This window comes from Trachymyrmex septentrionalis, unplaced genomic scaffold, assembly GCF_001594115.1.
Source record: "Trachymyrmex septentrionalis isolate Tsep2-gDNA-1 unplaced genomic scaffold, Tsep1.0 scaffold19, whole genome shotgun sequence".
Taxonomy (NCBI): Eukaryota; Metazoa; Arthropoda; class Insecta; order Hymenoptera; family Formicidae; genus Trachymyrmex; species Trachymyrmex septentrionalis.
This window is the reverse complement of record NW_017305071.1, coordinates 5,140,030-5,147,302: the sequence shown is the minus strand read 5'-3', so window position 1 is coordinate 5,147,302 and position 7,273 is coordinate 5,140,030. Positions and strand designations below refer to the sequence as shown.

At 37.1% G+C, this 7,273-nt stretch overlaps 1 protein-coding gene across 2 annotated transcripts in view; it reads right to left on the bottom strand.

The window, feature by feature from the left end:
• Positions 1 to 7,273, bottom strand: part of LOC108746859 (cerebellar degeneration-related protein 2) — a 45,165-nt gene that overhangs the window by 22,967 nt on the left and 14,925 nt on the right. The window lies entirely within an intron of this gene.

The window sequence follows — 7,273 nt, the reverse complement described above, 5'->3', positions numbered from 1 at the left end:
AGGGGGGGGGGGGGGGGGGGGGGGGGGAAGCCGCTCGGCGCGAGATACAAGACTACGGCCCGAAGTGTTACACGAGCGTAACGATTCTGCGTCCATCATGTTTTTAGCCGGCCGACCCGGCTGGGTCAGGAACGTGACGGGTTTGCGCGAGGTAGAATCGTGCGTGTTCCTCGCGCTAAACGCTCCGATTGATCGCGACTAGTATGCGCGTGGAGTATAAAAAGGCTTTTACGCGATCTATTATACAAGATTTCGATCTGCTTTTAACGATGCGTATGAAATGTATCGTTAAAGATCTGAATAGAGACGATAAACGGCAAAAAGTACAGAGCGTAATAATAAACTGTTCTTAAATAAAGAGAGCCGTCTCTGAGTGCCTTTAATGCGAATCTACATCCGCCGCGAGCGGACGAAGTGGGGAAAATCCGGAGAAATTTGCACGTCAAAGTTAATCAAGGCTCAATTTGATCATTCAATTTGATAATTAAATACTTTTATAATTCGATGTGCGGCTAATTAAGCACTAATCGATTGATTGAATCAAGAGAGAGAGAGAGAGAGAGAGAGAGAGAGAGAGTAGTCCTCCCTCCTTTTTCTCTCGTATACAGGAAGAAAACAATGTTCGCACGGCAAAGACCCTCGGCACTCTCTTCCTTATCACCTCCAATTACGCGAGGGGGGGGGAGAGAGAGAGAGAGAGAGAAAGAGAGAGAGACCCCCGGAGGCGATAATTATAATCGAATCAAGTTCGTGTCAAAGAGTTCGCGACTTTCCTCACGATTAGATAAACATTGCTTCGCCAATTACCTGTTGAAAAAAAAAATGCAAACGTTAATTAACAAGCTTAATCGACAAAGCGATATCATATTTACCGTACGAAAATGACTAATATAAACGTAGTACGCTTCACTTGGTCGCGAGGTAAACGAAGGTGCGCGACATTGGAAAGTTCGCGGACTGATGTTGATGTATGATACGCATTAACGCAGTCGTTGTTTTTGCGACCGTCGAACCTCGCTCTCTCTCTCTCTCTCTCTCTCTCTCTCTCTCTTCGATTTCAATAACGCACTTCAGACACCGGAATTCCGGTTTAACAAGCATCACCGGTATGGACACTACGTGTCAGGACATATCTCTGGCCGATATTCATAGACCGCTTTTATTTTAAGACCGTCTTAAGATGCTAATACGGCCGGTATTCATTAATCGGTTCTTATATTTAAGATCTTAAGACGTTATGAACCAATCAAAGGGCTGTATCTTAAGATATTACTTGAGACGGTTCGAAAATAAGAATGGGCTACAATCATGGTCCATTATTATTTTAAGATCGTCTCAAATAATGTCTTAAGATGCTAATACGGTTCGCTGATTAGTTCATGACCTGATTAATTAAGACTGCACTTAAGACAGTCTTAAATATAAAAATTGACTGTAAATACCGGCCTCTGTGTGTGTCACTCGATTGGCTTATGACTTTCAAGATTGTACTGAAGATCGTTCTTAAATATAAGAACTGAATACTGGCCTCTATGTGTGTGTCACTCGAAATTTTCACTCCAGAGAGAAGTTGAGTCCAGTAGAACGGAACTAACGCGCGTTTGAAGCGGTCCTCGTAAAACAACTTACTGCATAAGAGCTTTATTCTGTCATTTTATACAAAGCCTGATATTTTCTAGATTCAATCTTCACTTGTTAAATTCATAATGCCAAATTACAATTATTTGAATTATTCTTAATCATTTCTACAGATCGTCACTGCTCCTACTCGGTACGTCGTTAATTTGACTAAAACAATGGAGTCAAACAAATTCACTCAAGAAAAGAATGTCAAATTAATAAATCACTGGCTATGAGCCTAACTAAATATTTACTGCAAAATTTTAAAAGTATAGTTTAAATAACAGACGATGTTTCGATTTTTTGTTGTTTTTTTGTCTGTCACTTAAACTGTACTTTGTTTCAAATTTAGTAACAAATATCTAGGCTCGTATAGTTCCTCTTATCTATTAATTTAAAGTTTATCTATTTAAATCCTATTTGGTCTTGTCTTTTTTTTCAAGAAATATGTTAAATTTGACTAGTTTATCATTTACTAAGAGCACATAATAATGTGGATGTTTACTTTGAAACTAAGCAATTCAAGAAATAGATTGATGGATCGAGAAATGGATAAAAATGGATTGATTTACATTTTGACACACATGGAAGTTAAAAATAAAATTGATAACAATATCAAATGTTTAACTCAAGAAAGAACACTATTATCATGCCCTTTCGATACTTAATGGTACATCGTCTTTGTGCAAATAATTCCGGACATTAGAGCGATGAGTTTGTTTTCATGTTTCAGTTAACAGCCGTTTACGAAAGTGTCAATTTACGACATATCAATTTTGATTACAAGCGAATCTCTTGAAACTAGATCATCTCTTTCCTCCTTTCACCGTGGAAGTATAGAAATTATAAGTCATTATCGACATTGATATCAATACCACTCAATTAATCATAACGTAAATACGCCCCGTCAAAGACGTCGTACGATTTTGATACTTTCTAGAGCGAGAGATTTTACGATGTTCGATAATGTCCGATAACATCGGACAACCTCGGAAATACGAAATGATTCGACAGCCTTTACAGTTCCTCGATTAAAGGGTTTGTGAAAACGTTCTTATCACAATGCGGCTTTCTCCATAGAAATAAAGCAGATAGTGGTTGGACTGGTCTAACAGAAATGTCCCGAGCGGTACGGCAAAAATAAATCAAACCTAAATATGGGAGATTGGAACTAATCGAAGAATATATCGACGACCGAAAGAACGCAGAGAAAAGTAACAATCGATAACAGATCCTGGAAAGGCACGTTTTGTGCCAAGCAACGAAGTTTAACGTCGCTCTCGCTTCCACTATTTCCCAATCAGACCCAGTTTCAACGTTATCCTGTAATTGTTATAAAGTTACGGGAGTTCGGCGATAAGGTATCTGTCTGTGCGCAAGAGTCAATAAAGAGATTGCGTTTCGAAGCCGACGGTAATAAGCGTGTATAATATTTTGATTACAGACGCCACGAGAAAGTTTGATTTCCTTTCTCGTGTTCCGATATTTTTTCGCGATTCTGTTCGGCAACAATAGAGACATCCGTATTGCAAGGTACTTATTGAAGTGTCGACAATGCAGAAAAAGAGATTGCAATATCGATCCCATTACTAGCAGATTGCACGACATCGCTTCATCTATATGGTAATCGTCAATTTACGAGGAAGTGGTTATTTAGTTGATCTATGTCGAATCGATCGCACATTTCATTAGAGAAGATCGTTAAGATAGAACGTGCGATTCTGTGGAATTATTCTTACTCAAAAATTATTCTTCGAGCCATTTATATATTCGCCGGATGACGTCGCCGTTCAAAGTGCAAAGAACGCGTTGATTACGTGATAAGATTACCAATTATGTTTTAATAAAAACCAAAATATTATCGTGCGCTACCGCATTTCTTGAGATAAACCGCAATAATGCTCGTTTCTTCCCACGTAGATTAACTTTAATGTTGCACTGAAAGAAAAGTTTGGTTGCTGCAGTAATTTAGATGATAAAATATGGCATAACGTTTCTAATTGGGGCTGCAGCAGCCAATTTTTTGTTGTAGCAGCCAATTAAAAATGTTATGCCATATTCAGCTAATTTTTTCCTTCAATGGTATAACTTACCTTTATGTTTTTCTAGTTCTAAGAATTAGAAAAGCAGGATAAAGAGTAAATTAAATCGTAAATTAAAGTTGATCTACAATGGTAGATATGGACACATGATAAATCATTCTAAGATCATCGTGTAGGATAGTACTCTTTTTTTTTTCTTCGTGTATCTCTTATGTACAACCAGACGGACTCTCAGCTTTGATACCACGATCGATATGTATGGAAAACTCGAGAAGGGTGTTTCATGGCAACCTACCAAACAGGGTTTCTCCCTTAGGGTGATAACCTTTAAATCGCAAAGACACGCTATTCAATCGTGCCACGTTTGCTTTACTCTTTGTCTCATTATAAAGTTTTATGTTTTATAATTTTATTACGTACGCACATGCAATAATTTTTTGGAAAATTTTGTAAAGCCTGAGAAATCATGTACGAAAAGAACGATTTTATTGAAATATTTTAAAACTTAAATAGATGCAGATCCGAAAATAATTTTATTCGACATCAAAATAATTATGTAAGAAGCTGAATCATGATGAACAGTGGTGCAAAAGGTTCCGACGTTGTAGCAACTAAGTTGAGCGCCTTACATAATCATTTTGATAGTCCAACGGAATTATTTTTAGATTTGTACATCTAGCTTAAATACTTCAGTAAATCCATTCTGTCAATGTAACTTCTTCCTTAGGGCGGAAACAAGAAATGCATATACATATTTTTTATATGTATGAGAATTTTTTTTCAAAACTTTTTATCAACTTTTTAGCATTGCATCTTCGTATTGGCAACTCTTTTTACATGAGAAAATACGGTGTTAAAAAATTCTGAAAAAATTCTCAGAACTTTATGAGAAGAAAATAAGCAATTTTTATCTCTTGCTGTTTTTATGTAAAGTTGATAGTATTTAAGTAAAAAGTATTGTAAAACCAATATTTTTGCGATTTTTAGTAATTAATATCTTGTTAACTATTGCGAAAATTGCAAAATGGTAGAGGACTCTTCGACTCAGTTTAATCCATTCTATTTACACAAAAAGAGATCTAGAAGGAAAAGTTATAATACGATCGATATATCCTACAGAGTAATTAGACAATTTTGAGACATAGAACAAATTTGTGGAGGTCCTATATGCTCCAGTTAAGAGATTAATTAAGGATACATCGTATATACGTGTGATGTTAAGAGCCTTCGTTCCTAATCGGTAATACTTTTTTCTGGAGCGCGCTGTAATTGTCGATTAATCGTCTGTCACTACCGCGGGCGCCCAAGTCGGTCGGGCCGCATATTATTTGTGCCCCACATACCAACATTTTTACGGGGAACAACGGAGAGTTGTGCATGCGCGAGTGCCCCGAGCGTGGATCATAAATATGCGCAACCGTCATTTCCTTGCTGGCAATATTAGGTATGCCAATCTGCGAGAGAGGAAGGAGCAACCAGAACGCGACCGGCAATGGCGCGAGTCGTTTGCATAAATCATCGTCCTTTATTTATCTTGCCCGCAAGCTCGCTTCATTTTCCGCGCGCGCGTATATGTATCATTTTAATAGCTTAATAGCGTGTCGTGGATGAAACGAATCGTGGATGAACGGATCGCGATAGATCTGATAGTCCGAGATGGCGAACTCAAAGCACGTCTCCTCGGCGAATGAAACGGCGTGGGGGCCAGAGGGAACCTCCGCGATTTACAAGAGCCGCGTCAGTGTTTTCTTCCGTAAATTACCTACGCCTTCTTCACGGCGTGTTAACGCCAGGCCGACTCCACGATGAGTTCGCCGAGCACGTTGCGCAGACTCCGCGATCTAAAATACTCCCGTCGATCAATATCCATAAAACTCTCGCGTTTCTGATGTTAACACTCCAAGGAGAACAGTAAGTCACGGTAAATATTATCAAAATTATATCAAAATGACGTTAAGATGAATCGATAAATGATTGAAAAGTACGCGACTTTTAAGTGATCAGTTTCGACTCATTTTCACATCATTTTGATTTGTTCCATTTCCCAAGAAATATATATAAAAGTCAAGAAAAATTATTTTCAATTTTTAACGTAACTAAACGGTCAAATTTTGTAAAGAAAAAAAAAAGGGGGGAAAAAAATTACAATTTTGGCTTTCATGATCGCGTGAAAATAAAGTCATTTGGACTTTCTCTTTGCTTGGCGTGTTCCTCGTTTGATCGGAACGCGATTCTCTCGTCGCACGCGTCTCCTCTCACGAGGGATCTCGTTTGACGTTCATATCGCGTAAAGATCGCGTTTTCACGATGAGCAGAGGCGTAACGTAACGATATCAACCTGCGGTTGAAAATGAAGGATAGCCACGGGCGTGCCTGGCGTAAGAAATAAATTACAAAAAGTAGTATGACTTTGATGTGAGATAAATCGTATTAGATTACGATGACTACGTCTGGAGAAAAGCATGTCCAGTAGTTGTCGAACGAATCGTTTGCCGACCGATCATGCGGAAATCGCCGACGAAAATAACAGTAAGGTCATACTCGGTGATAAAATTTAATCGCGCCGACTTATCGAGCGCTTTTACTGTCTTTGTTTTTTTTTCCCCCGCGATTAATCGCGGATTCAAGAGTCAATGAGCGAAGGATGACCGGTCATCAGCGAGATGTTCCGTGAAAAGTTGCAGAGCACTCGAAAGGAAAGGATGATTTTACTGAAGTATCTAAAAATGTAGTTAGACATATATATAGATCTAAAGTAATTTTATTGGACCATCAAAATAATTACGTAGGAATCTCAAGCATGAAGAGCAGTGTTATAAAAGGTTTTAACATTCTAGCATCCAGCTGGAGTGTCCAACATAATTATTTGGATGGTCCAATCAAATTTTACTTTTCTTCAGATCTGTAGCTAAATTTTTTAGACTTCAACAAAATCGTCCTTCGTGTGTCTATTTCTATATCGAGAAGCAAGTCAATGCTATATACTGAAAGAAAAGTAAATTGAGTTTTTTATTATTTTTTTCAATTTTATTTTTCTCTATTTGTAATTTATTCCTTTTAATTGTGTGACAATTAAAAAAATGTCTTTGACTCTTATTTTACTCTCTATCTATTGTTATTTTTATTTTAAAAGAAAAGTGTTTGTGTGATATTTAACTACAATTGCATGGTAAAATAATTATGATAGAAGCTCCATTTTTATAATTATTACTGCTATAATGTTAGTAATAATTATATTTTTTTCAACTTTATACAGCATAACTGTAATTTTGTTTATCTGCACATACAAACAAATTCATGATCAGTTCCAAATATTCCAACTCAGTTAAGTATTTATATTATACAAACTATGACGTAGTATATAAGATAATAAAAGCTCGACGTGTTCGAGTCCAGTTTTCTGAACGTCAGCTCCTGTTATCAGGACTAAAAAGTGGTGGGGAGAGTAAGTGAACCTCCATTGTCCGAACCGTTTGGTTATCGGAATTGTTTTCCTGACAATTGTTTTCGAGTTTTACTACTGTACATACATATGTTTGTTTCTGAAAATCATTATAATTTTATAGTCGTTTTCGAGGACAACCATATATAAATAAAAAAAAAATATATAT